Raw genomic sequence first — 14,942 nt, forward strand, 5'->3', positions numbered from 1 at the left:
CACATTTGCTTTCAGGGATAGCAGAAAACTTAAAGACCATATAGTCTATTCCCTTCACTTTAAAAATAAGGAAACTGAGACAATCTCTCCCCACTCCTCATTATTAAATGGCTTGCCCTAGGGTGATACAAATAGAAAATGATGGAACACAAATTCAAACCCAGATTTCCTGTTTCTGAATCTTGTGATATTTCAAATCATGCCACTTTTTTTCTGAAAAATCCTTCTCCTCCTTTATCTGCCATTCTTCCAGAAACCTTTCCTTGATCCCTACTCTATTCATCCGACTAAAAGATTCCTAGAGGCTCTTCACACCCTTCTGTTTATCTTCTCTCTGTTAATTCCTCCATCATATTTTAACATGAAATCATAGACTCAGAATTGGAAGGAACTTTGGAAATCATTTCGTCCTTTTATTCCCCTCATTTTATTAATGAGAAAACGGAGGCAAAATTTAAATGACTTGTCCAGGATCATACACTTAGTTTCTGAGATGAAATTTGAACCAGGTCTTCCAGACCCCAGTGGGGATTCTCCTACTGGACTATACGTTTCTTGAGGAGACGTCTTTTTCACTATTTTTTTCACCTTTCTAAACTCAGTGTCTCGCACAGGATAGGCAGTCAAAAGTTTGTTGAATTAAAATAGGAGAGAAGCCATCTCTACCGTTCAGAGTTGCAGCAACAGCAGCAGCAGCAAAGTAGCAGCGGCCTGTTAAGTCCACATGTGGCAGGGCCGGTAGAGGGGCGGGGGGCAGGGGGGGATGTTTGGAGTGGGAGGGTTTACATCACAGCGAAGTTCCCGGATGGTCGTAGCCTCCGAGCTCAGAGAGCTTTTCCTGCCCGCCTGGGAGAAGTTTCCCAGAGAAAAATGCCCCGTGCGCTGCAGCTGCTGGGGAACAAGCGGGAGCCGCCGCCTGCAGCTGCGACCGCCGCCCTCAATCCGAAAGGGAACCGACGGGGAGGGTTCTAGGAGCGGAGCACACCGGGGTAAGAGCGCGTTTTTCTTCCTTGCCCTGGCTTATCTTCTCTTTCCCCCCACCCCCCACTTTCAGAACCGGACTCCAGCTTAGGAGGTTGGGCGAGATGGGGGGCTGGGGTGGGGGACTGGATGAATATTTGTGTGCGCCTGTCAACCAGTGAGGTTTTGGGAGACTCGCTGAGCTCTTGCAGCCTGGAGGTTACTTGAGTGCAACATCTGGCTAGGAGACCCTCTCTCGGGTCTGCAAGACACATCTGCAGAAGTGAATGCCCGGTTCCTTCCCTCGGGCTGGGAGGGGGGATTTGGAAACGTTACTTTGGGGATCTGTGTGAGTGGGGGAGAAGGAGATGGTGACGTGGGAGGTAAGGAGAAAAGAAGAAGAAAAAAGATGTCGAAATATCCCTTATTTGCTTCAAGAGTGGGTTCCGTTGTATAACATCAGTCCCTCCCAGGCCCTACTCTCCCAGATGTGTTCGAAGCAATTTCATCCAGCTTTCACAAAGTGGCTAACTTTTTCCTTTGGCTCTCGACAAGGCGCTTTCTCCAGTGCCTCGCCTTCTTGGTTCCTCCCCTCTTGCCGGAATGGGGCGATCCGGAGCTCGAAGGACAAGAGGTGTTTAGAGATCTTAGGGGAAAGGTGACTGTGATGTTCCCCTTGCACCCTGGGACAAAGCGAGCTGACAGTCCCTCCGAGGCTCCGCCTGACTTTCAGGGACAATCTGGCGAGATTGCAAAAATCCAGTACTCAGCTGCTCTAGGCAGAGGCATAACAAGTCCTGAACTAATTTGCACACTACCTGCACCAAAACAAGGGGAAAAGCTAAAAGAGACTTGTAGAGCATCCCATCACCGATTTTATTTTTAAGTAATAAAACAACTATTTTCTATTGTGTAATCCACTAACATTTCACCTTTCTCATTGTCTTCCTTAAATTGGACTCCTGCCTCCAAACATTCCCTCTTTGCTTTTGCTGGTATCCGCGTTTGCATGTGTGTGTGAATATGGTCATTGACCTTAGAATCACTGCCAATTCTACCCAGCACTTTTCAAAAATGTAGAATGTACTTTTCCTAGACTTCTCTGCAAAAATTTGTTTCTCCAGGTTCTTACTCTTTCGTTTGCCCTTTTCTATTTTATCTTAAAAAAAAAAAAAGATGAAGACTATGAAGATTTAAAGAAAGTTGTCTGAGCTCTCACCAGAAAAGGAAACAAGCTGACCCCGTCAGGAATTCTGCCAGGTGGTCCAAATGCAGAACTGGCACTAGATTTGGAAAGTTCTTAGTTTAACAAAGGGTGGGTCTGTTTGAAGGCAAGCCCTGGACAACTGGTATTGGTCAGAGCCAGACTAGATCTGGGCACCCCTCTTGTTTCATTTTTGTCTCTCTTAGTCTTACCAGAAAGAGAAAGAGGGAAATAGTGGATAACTATAGGAGTTAACAGCAAGAAGACCTGTGTTCAAATCCTGCTTCTGGGATTTATTAGCTCAGATTATTTGATTATGGGCAGATCTCTTTATCTTCCTGAGTGTCAGTCTTCTTATTTACAAAATGGAGATAATAGTCTCAGTTATTATGAAATTTAATATCTGAATTTCATAATGTATGTAAAGATGTAATGTGGCTGAAATAGCATCCAATAAGATGTTAAAAGTGTGAAGGATGTTACTATGGAAGTTCTAAAATGACATTCCCAGGCTAGTATTGAATCTGTTTCAATTGAAAATCATTTTTAAAGACTTTAAAGTCACTTATCATTTTGTGGTAATTGCCCCTTATAGTTCACATTCTAGCCATTGAGTTTCATGGTTCCAGAATCCTTCTGGATTCTACATAACCCCCCTCCAGTTGTTGACACTGTCAATCTGATTTGAACTTCATTTCTGAATAGTATTAATATGAGTGCTGAACAAGCTAGTCATTCCTGAGACACCAAAGCCATCTAATCACTTGCTATAGAATATTTTAAGAGAGTATGGACAGTTTTCCTGTGTCAGTTACTTTTTCTTTGCCAGTTTCCCATTCCAACTACAATTTCAGTACAACAGAATAACTTCATTTTAAATTGTTGGCATCCTTGTCTACAAAATATCTGTTTCAAACATCAGTAAATTGAGCCCAAAAAAGTTTTTACTGAAATTTATTTGCAAATGGCTTTGTAAGGTTTGTTCCTCCTGGATGTTATAGTGGAGAGACTTGCATAGTTCAATGACACTATGAGCCGTGCTGTTCAGGATTTCCCAGGTGGTCATAGTGGAGAGTTCTGACCCAAAACAGATAAGTCATAGTGGAGAGCTCTGATAAAAAGTGAACCACTAGAGATGGAGATGACAAACATTTCAGTATCTTTGCCCAAAAAACTCCTATGGACCATATTAAAATGCTAAAAAATATGACAGAAGATAAGCCCCTTGAGTTAGAAAGGCCTGGCTTGCTAGCAGCTCAGGCTCATGAAAGAGTTGGACATGAATGAACAACAAATGTGGTTTTAGAAGTGAAAGGAGCATAAGATCTAATATTAAGAATAGATGTTCTATTAAAATATAATGAGATAGATTTTTTCCTGAGGCTAAAGTCCTTTCCTGCTAGTAAGGTAGGTTGTTAGGCAAGTCCATAAGCTCTTTTGGATAAGCCCATTAGGATATCATTTAATACATCGTACTTAAACTTAAGAACAAGAAAGAAATAATAGCCAGTAGAAGAAAATAAGAGAAACTGGTTTGTCCTTAGCATTTTTCATTTAAAATCATCAGCTCATAGTGCTCTAGACACAGATACGATTACTATTCAATAGTAAGTATGTCCATGTCACTTGCTGCTTGTCATATTCCAGGATGATATTGCTGACCAAGATTTAGTGTGTGGCTGGGGAGAAAAATAAACCTAACAGCCTCTGTGCTGATTCTTCTACATTCCACACAGGTAAAATGTCTTCTGAGTTATGGGAGCTGCAAATGCTGCTTGCCCATTCAGCTGAATCTGTCCTGTCCAAGATTCTGCCCACTTGGAATTTTGATTTGTTTGAAGCTTTTCCTTCAGTTAACTTTAATTCAGCAAACATTCATTTAGCAGATGATAGATATCAAATCCAGTATTGGGGCTGGAGGTTCTAAGACAAAAATAAATACTTTTTGTCCTCAAGAAGCTTACGTTCCACTAGAATAATATGTTTATATCAATAAATTCACACAATATACTTTGAGGAAAGAAAACAGACTAACAAATGAGATAATAATAGAGCCAGAGTTTGAAGGGTCTTTAGTAAACATCTGTTATAATGAACTGCTTTGCTTTACTTTACAGAAGAGAAAAGAAAGGCCTGAGAAATTAAATGATTTGCCCAAAGTCATTTTTGTAAAATTATTTTTCAGTCATTTTTGACTCCTTGTGACCCCATTTGGGGTTTTCTTGGCAGAGATACTGGAGTGGTTTTCCATTTTCTTCTACAACTCATTTTACAGTTTAGAAAACTGAGCCAAATAGGGTTAAATGACTTGCCCAGAATCACACAATTCGTATATCTGAGATAAGATTTGAACTCAAAAAAATGAGTCTCTCTGACTATAGGCCCAGAGTAGGGGCCTATCCTGTCCACTCTGTCCACAGTACCACCTAGATTCTTTCCCAATATCCAGGATAACAGGACAGAAATTTGAGCTCATGTGTCATGATAAGTACATCACTTTTTCTACTGTAGAGTTTCCCATTGGAACTGGCATCTGAACCTTGGAGAAAGGTAAAGATTCTAAGTGGCAACAGTGAAGAGGAAATGTGTTCCAGGTATAGGGTTCAGCCATATGGGAGATGGGGAGACAAATTTTGAGAACCACAAGTAGACCAATATTGCTAGAATGAAAGTGTGTGAAAGGGAGTAATGGGAAACAAGTCTAGAAAAGTAAATTTGAGCTAACTCATGAAGGATTGTAAATGCTAGGGTGGAGTCTATATTTTATCCTAGAAGCAACAGGCTGCTGTTAAAAATTCCTATATGGGAGACAGGTGGTACAGTGCACAGAGCATCAACCCTGGGATACATAAGGACCTGAATTCAAATCTGATTTCAGTCACTTGACTCTTAGTACCTGTACCACCCTGGGCAAATCACTTAATCCTAATTGTTTTACCGGAAAAAAAAATTCTAAATGGAGATATGGTGCTTTAGTAAGATTATTTTGGCAGTAGTTTGGAAGATGTGATTTCAGATGGAAGCCGGGAGACCAATGAGGAGGCTATTGCAAATATTTCTTCCAGGTAAGAGATAATAAGGACCTGACTTTTGTGAGGGAAGATATTGGAGGTGATGTGAGAAATGCTATGGAAGTAAAACTGACAAGACTTGGGAAATGATTGCATTGCATAGGGATTGGGGGAAGAGGTGAATGAGAGGGAAGAGATGACCCCAAGATCAGGAACCAGGCTGACAGGAATGATGGTAATACCCATAACAGCAACAGGAAATTGGAGGAGGGACAGGTTTAGAGGGAAAGATAATGAATTTTGTTTTGGATATGTTGATTCTGAGATGCCTATGTGATAACAGGTGGAAATCATTAGAAACTAAACTGTTAATGAGAATTGGAAAGGATCTTAGAAGTCTTTTATTTTATAGATAAGAAAATGGTCAAGAAAGTCAGTGTCCAACAGACATTGTTGGTGTTGCAGCCCAGGATCTCAGGAGAGAAATAAGAGTTGGCTCTATAAATTTGGAAGTTAATGTAGTTCACCTAATTCCTAATTGCTGTGCAACTGGACAATCTCTCTGCTACTAATTCCCCAAAATGTACAATTTTGCTACCCTTGCTTATCTTGGCATGGCGATCAACCTGAGTTCTCAAAGGCTAACCCAGTAGAATATAAGCACTAACTAACTGGTCCTACTAAGCTTAAAAGACTTTGAATTCTAGCCATATAGATTGCATCTCTGTCTTCTGAAAGGTATCTGAATTAAATTTAGAGAAGATTATCACCAAGGTGGTGACAAAGGGAACTTTTCAGTCACAAGCAAATCTTAAAGCATTCTATTGAGTTATAGAGGAGTTGAAATCTGTTTCTATGAATAAGAATAGTTCATTGATTATTGGGGTATTTCAGCAAAATATATATAGCTATATATTCAGGTATAGCTATATACCTTGTTTATATCCTTGTGAGCCATTCTAACCTAAACCTGTGTATATGAATCAGGTTAAAGTAGGATCAAAAGCTGACATGATATTGCTTATTTATTCATTCATTGGTTCATTTATTACAGATATACTACATGTAAGTCACATAAAAATATATAGGGGAAAAAGGATGTAGGAAAGGGAAGTGATGAGTGAAAGGGAAGAGTCAAGGATGACTCCTTGGTTATGACTTGGTAATGGCCTTAACAGAAATATTAAAGTTGATGCCCAAAGGTCTATAAAACTGTGCATGCCCTTTAATCCAGCAGTGTCATTAATGGGTATATATCCCAAAGAGATCATAAAAGAGAGAATAAGACCCTCTTGTGCAAAAATTTTTGCAGGATCTCTTTGGAGGTGGCAAAGAAGTAGAAAATGAGTAGCTCATCAATTGAAGAAAAGTTATGGTATATAAATGTAATAGATTATTGTTCTATAAGAAATGAAGACCAAGCTGATTTTAGAAAAGCCTGGAAAGACTTAAATTAATTGGATCAGCTAAATGGTGCAGTGAATAGAGAATCGATCTTGGAATCAGAAAGACCTGAGTTCAAATCCAGCCTTAGTCACTAAATCCATGACTCTACGGCAAGTCACTTGACCCTAATAGTATGGCCAAAACAAAAACAAAAAACAAGACTTACATGAATTGATACTGAGAAAAGTGAGCAGAACAAGGTAATAGCAAAATTGTGTGATGATCAAATATTATGGATTTAGCTCTTCTCAGCAATTCAATAATCCTAAGCAATTCCAATAAATTTTGCATGAAAAATACCATCCATATTTGGAGAGAGATCTATGGAGCTTGAATGCAGATCATTTTGTTTTCACCTTTTTTCCCTTCTGTTTTTTTTCTTTTTCTTTTTCTCATGATTTTCCCCCAATATGAATGATATGGAAATATGTAAAAAAAAAAAAAAAGAATGTAAATATACAACCTAAAAAATAAAATTTAAAATGAAAAAAGAAATGTTAAAGTTGGAGGAGAGATAATTGAGGGAGGTAAAGATGTGGGTGGGAGTGGGAGAGGATATATGCCCTCAAGAAACTTGCAGGCTAGTAGGGAAGATAAGACATGTCAAGAGTTCATGGAGACACACTAATATAGTGAAATGAGTGTTGGAATTGAAGACAGACCTAACTTCAAATCCTGACTTCATTCTGAATATGCATGGCATTGGACAAAGTATTGATTTTTTCTCTTGACTTCATTCTCTTCATCTATAAAATGAGGAGGTTGAATTAAAATATATCTGACATCCTTTTCTGCTTTAAATACTATGATGTTAGAATAACTGAATTTACTACAAGGTAGAATGTTATAATTGCCAGAAAGGAGGGAGGGAGGGGGAGAGAGAGAGAGAAAGAAGAGAGAGAGAGAGAGAGAGAGAGAGAGAGAGAGAGAGAGAGAGAGAGAGAGAGAGAGAGAATCCTATAGGTTCCTGTGTCACTTCTATAGTTTTATAAATAGGTTTAAAACAAAACAAAGAAGTTGTTCCAAAAGTCTTAGAACAGTAAAAAACTGCATTAAAATGTGCTATTTTCTTTTGTTTAATTCACAATTACCAATGTCTCCTTTAATTAAATTTAATCATCAATCAATCAACTTCTAATAGCTAGTATTAGATAGTCCTTTAAGGTTTATACAGCACTTTACATACATTCTTTTTTTTTAACTTTCACAGCAATTTGTGAGGTAGATGTTATAATTATCCCAATTTTATTGTTGAGGAAACTGACAGATGCTAAGTGACTAACAACTACCAAATATCTGAGGCTGAATTCAAACTCTGACCACCTTGATTCCAAATAAAATACTTTATTCACTATGCTAATATGTATTCAGCACTTATTCTATACACAAAACTTTGCATCTCCTCATTCTTCCATATCAGTGGAACAAACCAAACCTTCTCCCCCCAAAAAACAAAAAAAACTAACATGTTGATTTCATAGCAGCTATTTGATGCTATGGATAAATTGATGGATTTCGAATTAGGAGATCCTGAATTCAAATGTACTTGAGGCACCATAGGCATAAGCAGCAAGAGAGTACTTAGAACACTAACTTTTCTGATAATTTTATATGTTTGTAGAAACGATAAAAATGGAAATGTTGTGGCTTGTCTGTGAGGATAAATGACAGGTAGATGCAGCAATTGGGAAACTGGGAGCCAACCTCTAGCATAGCCAATGGTATCCTGTAAGATCTATATGGCAGATTTGTGACAAACATCTCATCCTAATAGCTTGGTGAAGTGAAGGAAAGCATAATGAGAAGAAAGAAAGAAATGAAGGCAGAGAATATCCACTTACCTGGAATCTAGGCAACTGGAAGCTTTAATGTTCTCCCATTAGCATATGGTGATATCAGCCAATTGCTATTTATGATATATAGATGCAATGGCTCAGAATTTCCTGCTTCTTCTAGAGCAGCAGTTAACCACATGTTGGCAATCAGTTCATCAAATGTGAATGGCAGCCAGTGGACTAGATAATGTTAAAGTAGACGTGGGTACTTTTATCATAGGTGCTGGTATTAAGGTACTGTTATATAAATGTGTTATAAAAGGTGCTGTATAAATTTATTTCCTTTCATTCTCTATTTTCTTTCCCATGTAAGTTGAAGCCAAAAAAGGCAATTGATGTTTCTATCTTCTTGTAAGATGATGTATCAAATGAGATAATGAAGGAGACATTTTCTATATAAATGTTAGTAATTATTGTGATATGCATTTTGTATATAAATATTAACAGTCTTCATCATTATCATTGATATACATAGAGACTGAACAAACCAGAAGCATGATATGGCCAGATATATTTTCACTCTGTCATCTCAAAACTGAGGATTAAGGGATTTTGATAAGTTTTCATGGAGCCATACTGGTACTTTGGAATGTGCAGCTGGGTTTCAAATAGGCCCTTTTGGAGAGTCATTGAAGTCAAATGTAATAGACTAATGTTCGTCACTTTAAAAAGAAATGTGGCTAAAACAATGAAAAAATATAAAAATTTAAAAATAATTATATTCTATAGAGATATACTAGTAAGGGCAAGTTGCTATGAGGTTATGCAAATAAGACATTTTAATAAAATGTTGAATAAAGATCACTACTAATTTCTTTTTTACTTTTTTGATAATTATCTTTTGGACATACATCAATTTCTTTTACTGATTAATTTTCTTCTATGTTCAATTGTACTTGTCACATTTAATTAAATTATTCAAGGTTTTCCCCTTGCTCACTAGTCCAATCTTATTTTTCACTATTTTAAATGTCCTATGTTCCACACAAACTGGCTATTCATCCATCACTGAATACCCCTCACAGAATCCTTCTCTTCCTCCCAAAAGTAGTTTAAGTACCACCTTCTACATAAACCCTTTTCTGGACCCTTTAACTACTGACTATCTCAGACTATCTTTTTATTTAATTAGTTCCTACTTTGTATTTATCTCTTTTATTTTTGTTCTGCACGTGCACGCGCGTGTGTGTGTGTGTGTGTATGCATATGTATAAGTGTCTATGCATATATATAAATATGTAATACAGATGTTTTTATATATACATGTATATGTATGTACACACACAGATACATACACATATACTTGTTTTCCCTGTCTAATTATAAATTTCTGATGAGTAGGGTTTTTTCATTCATTCATTTAGTTACTTAATTTTGTTTGTTCATTGTGTTTCCAATTCCTGTTCTGGCACTAGGTGCCTCTTTAGCACATACTTATTGATTAATTAGGAATAGTGTTTGATCTTAAATCTATGTCTTTACATTCTTTTCAAAAAGGCTGTGGCAAGGTTGAATTGGCATAAAACCCAGAATCGGACCCTTAATAGCTTTGGGATTATAGCAAATTCTCTTGACCTCTCTGAACTTTAGTTGAGGCCATCTGTAAAATGAGAATGCTGTTTGCATTATACAACTGGAAGAATTTTGAGGAAAATGCTTTGTGAAGTATGAACAATATAGAAATGAGAGTTGTCGTTGACTTTTCAGAATAGCAGCTCTTTCTTTGTTTTTTTTGTGTACTAGACATTATTTTTTGATGGAAGGGAATCATAGGTTTGTCTGTGAGAGAGAATGGTGGCTAGATCATAGGGAAATGAAAAATGAAGACTCTACACGTACTTCACCAGTGATGCCCTTTAGGATTTATGCTACTAAGTCTCTGGCAATGGGTTCACCTTCTTAGCTATGTCTGATAATGCCAAAATAACCAGTCAGTTCAGTGAGTTCACCACTCAAACAGTTGGTGCCAGACAAGGCACAAAAGAAACCCAGTCAGTTGTTTGGCACATCCCATAAGTCAAACAACCAGCTGGTTGAAGATTTCACTTTTCAAGCAGTTGCTAAAGTGTTTGTCCTCCTAGTCCTAATTCTGTGATTTGCCAAACAATTTTTGCTTGAGTCTCAGAAGCTGATAGTTCTTAGACAGTTAGGCTCAATAGAAGGGAAAGAGAAATGTAGCAATGTCCTGAGATGATGCTCTCCTAAAAATGTTTCATCTGTCATGAAAAAGGAGGAGGGGAAGGAAACATTCTCCAGGGGTTGGATCCTTTGGTCCTGAAAACCCAGGAGAAGGAACAGATAAATGTGGGGGAAGTGATGACAAAAGAGAAGCTGAGCACCAACAGCATTTAAAAACCAACCAAAAACCGAAGAGAAGGAGAAGGATAGAAGGAGAAGAAGGAGGAGGAGGAGAAAGAGGAAAAGAGGAGAAGAAGAAGAGATAGTGGAGAAGGAGGAGGACACCTTGACAAAAACAGGAGCCTTGACTATTTATTTTCCAAGATTATAAACAATTACCATGTTTTGTATTGGTCTATCTGCCATCTAGGAGAGGGGGTGGGAGAAAGGAGGGGAAAAGTTGGAACAGAAGGTTTTGCAAGGGTCAATGCTGAAAAATCATCCATGCACATATCTTGTAAATAAAAAGCTTTAATAAAAAATTTTTTAAAGTCTACATAAATAATGAATCTGCTGCTTTGGTCATCTTTGGTCTAAGAGAGATGGACAAATAACCATCTCTTTATTAATAACTTGCTGATCTTATTAATAAAATGATTAAATTACCCAGAAAAAAATAATTACCGTGTTTAACCACAGTAGTCTAGGATTAGAGGATGGTTGTTTAAACAATGGAGATACAGTCTCTCTGCAGTAAGTTATAACAAGCATTCATTTGTTCAGCTGATAAGGTCATTAATAAACACATCCTTGGAAGTGGGGTAAACAGGATCAGTCAGCCATCCAACTTACTAAGCAGGTGTATTGAGTGATTTACAGAGTCCTTGATCCAGGTTTGTAGGGAAAGAAAAAAAGAGGACTGGAGCCCTTAGCACTTATCAAGCTGGAAAACTGATATGGACAGACTGCACTCAAAGTAATACATAGCATATAATATATACTTAATAACTTTATTGATTGACTCACTGACTGTAAGACAGGAAGGCTGAGCTCATTTCTAGAAAGCACTAAAATTCATTAGCAGTGATTCTTTGGGTCCAAGAGAATTTGAGTTAGTTGGCTTTTAAGACAATGGTCCTTAGAAAATTCCACCAAAGTGCTCATCATGGCATGGACACAACTTGTATTCTTGAAAGTTACAAACACATAGCGGAGCATCCAGCTCCCAAGCTGGAAACATTTCAAATCTTGCTCTGCTACTTGCTGGCTTTATGCCTATCATCTGATAACAATCATTCAGTCAGTAAACATTTATGAAGCACCTACTATATGCTAGACACTGTACGAGGTACCAGGGATGCAAAGAGGCAAGAGTCCTGCTATCAAGGAGCTTACAATCTAATACAGCCTGACAATCATCCCAGTTAGCTGCATGTGAAGGAGATATCAAGAGAGGATGAGTCACCAGGCACTGAGTTTTTTGACTATTGATAGCATCTAACAAATACTTTTGCTGAGGTGTGTAGGGGTTGCTGTCTACATTGAATGGATTAGTAGATACTAAGTGAAATGAATACTAAGGTAATTGATTTTACCCTTTGTAATTTTTGAAAACATCTCTAAAGCATTTTTTAAAAGTAATATAGTAACAAAGCATTGGGAAGAAAAGAAAAAGTATTAGCTTTAGAGTCAGGGGACAAAAATTCAAACCTGCCTCTGATACGCACTACTAGAGAAGTCATGTAACTTCTTAGGCTTGCATTTTCCTCATCTGTAAAATGGCGGAGGGGAGGGAGAAAAGTAGACCAGGGGTCCTTTTCCAGTTCTAGACCTTCCAGACCTATATTCCTATGTATGCTATGAATTTCAAATGTTGTGACCAATGCCATTCATTGTATCCTAGTTCTGCTGTTTATTACCTATATAATTTTGGGAAAATTTAAATTCACTTTTTAGAAAGCAATAAAATTCATCAGCAGCAATTAAGGGAAAATTTCCTCATCTGTAAAATGAGAGGATTGAACACACATGTGACTCTTAATACTTATATTACTTACTTGTAATATTTAAAATTTGAGCAATTGAGGCTCCCTGAGCCTCAGTTTCCTAATCTGTAAAATGAGAGATTTTTACAGATCTTTTGATGAAACATAAGAGCCAATCATAGAGTATCGGAGCTAGAGAAGACGTTGAAGGTCATTTAATCCAAAAAAGTTTTTTTTATAGAGAAGGAAACTTAGGCACAAATAGATAAAGTTACTTGACCAAGATCATGCATGCAGTTGGTACAGAGCCTGAAAAACAACTTGGGTCTCCTGATTCCCAATCTAATACTCTTTCCAGAGAACCATGTTTCCATTTGGCCTTTTACCTATAAAAGGTCAGTGAGAGAATGATAATTTTAAAAAGTTAAAACTAAGTCAGCCAATCAATAAGACTTACAATGCACTTATTAGCAGGTCCTATGCTAGTCACACACTTTCTTTCTATAGGAATTCTTCTATTTACCAACTATGCAGTACTGAATTAATGATATATAATGAATCAGCAGGGTTTAAAAAAATATGTATATATGTGTGTGTGCCTATAGCAGTTAAGAGGTCTATGTAAAGCAAATATGAGCCTATGCTTTCATAGATATTCATTTTATAAAGACTTGGATGCAAATTTACCCTATCAATTCATTTAAAATGTGCATACTATGATAATTATTTTCTATTTTGTTTTAAACGATTTATTCTATCGTGCACTAAGCACTATGTATTTTCTCTTGTTTCTCTTTCATTATAACTAATCATTTCCTGTCTTCTTTTTTCATTTTTCAAAGTACAGTCTATAGACATGGATATTTTGTCTTTCAGAACAGAAAAACTCAGAAAGAAAACCTGTACTTAAAGTTCATGGAGTTTCAGTTTCATTTTAATATGTAAAAATGAAACAAAAGCCATGATTTATGTTTCATAGAAAAGAAAAAATTAGAACTTTCTGATCTAATTTCTTTATTGTAAAAAAATTATAAAATGTATCTCAGGAAATGTTAATTACCCATTAGGGAAAATACTTCATTAAGAACCAAAAATCTTGCTTAATATGAAGCATTCAGAGGAAAAATTAAGTTCCCAATTTGGGGAGATTTGGAAGGAATTAAGTCTGCATAACTGAGTTCCCCTCTGGAATTCCCAATTCTACAAACAAGGCTCCTTTCAGAACTTTAGTCTTAAATTATTCTGAATTACAAGAAGAGCAGAAAGTGATGCATAGATGCTAGGAATTTAACTCTAAAGTCTTGTTGATGGCTATTGCCTTTATTCCCCTTGCTGATTTTGGAAAGAGGTAAGACCAGCTGCCATCCCTCTTCCCCTTTTAGTTTAGTGGGGTCCTTGCCAAAATGCATTATTTGTATATGTGTAAGGCAAGCAATACATTTTCTAATCAAAAGCAGCTGTAACACCAGATTGGCTTATATGAGCATAAAATAGCAGAATTATTCAGCCAAACTTCTTTTCTCTGAGTAGATCCGTCCATCATTCTCCAGATTGGGAAGAACAACTCAGCTTTGTAGTTCATTTGACACAGATGACAAAAAAGATTTTGTTCAGGGAGCGGAAGTCAGAATGAGAAAATCCTGTAAGCCCTTGATAGGTGACATAATAACGTATTACGCTATTGTTAATGTGAATATTTGAAAGATTAAGAATCATATGAGGGAGACATTCTGATTTAGAAAGAACTGTGTCAGGATAATATTCCCTAACAGCTGGGCCTGTTGAATGAATCTAAATTGTCTGGATAAAAGTCCCTTGGAAGATAAGTTTGGACATTATGCCAAACTGCCAGGGTAATAATAAGCTAAGGGACTCATGCTGTGAAATATGTCATGGATTAAACACGCTAACTGACATGTCGGATGAGAGGAAGCTGACTAAACCTCAGCAAAGATACAAGTTCCCAAATGAGACTGCTGCTCTTCTAGTCCTGACATATTTTGTAACCAAAGTAGTACTTTAGAGTGATATGTCCTTGAGAGAAACACCTAAGGTTCACCAATACTAAATGATGTCATGTATTCCATCTCTGTTCACACTCTTACCGTTTTCTTCTTAATGAAGATTTTATAGCAATCATAGGAAATTGTGTTGGAAGAGATCTTGGGGATCAGGGTATCCCTGGGTCATCAGCTCTAGAGCTATGAGAGATTCCAGAGGCTATATGGTCCAACTCTCTCGTTTTACAGATTAGGAAATTGAGGCTCAGGGAGCCTCAATTGCTCAAATTTTAAATATTACAAGTAAGTAATATAAGTATTAATACTCACATGTGTGTTCAATCCTCTCATTTTACAGATGAGGAAATTTTCCCTTAATTGTT

The 14,942-nt window shown here is 37.2% G+C and overlaps 1 protein-coding gene across 5 annotated transcripts in view; it reads left to right on the plus strand.

Moving 5' to 3' along the window:
• The first annotated feature begins 842 nt into the window (after positions 1-842).
• The window catches only part of WIPF1 (WAS/WASL interacting protein family member 1), a 173,278-nt gene continuing 159,178 nt past the window's right edge, over positions 843-14,942 (plus strand). For all 5 annotated transcript variants that reach the window (XM_051986176.1, XM_051986175.1, XM_051986181.1 and 2 more), the window contains exon 1: positions 843-989. The gene's annotated coding sequence lies outside the window, so the exon portion shown is untranslated. The remainder of the gene's footprint in view (positions 990-14,942) is intronic.

Source organism: Antechinus flavipes, chromosome 3 (assembly GCF_016432865.1).
Source record: "Antechinus flavipes isolate AdamAnt ecotype Samford, QLD, Australia chromosome 3, AdamAnt_v2, whole genome shotgun sequence".
In the NCBI taxonomy this organism is placed as follows: Eukaryota; Metazoa; Chordata; class Mammalia; order Dasyuromorphia; family Dasyuridae; genus Antechinus; species Antechinus flavipes.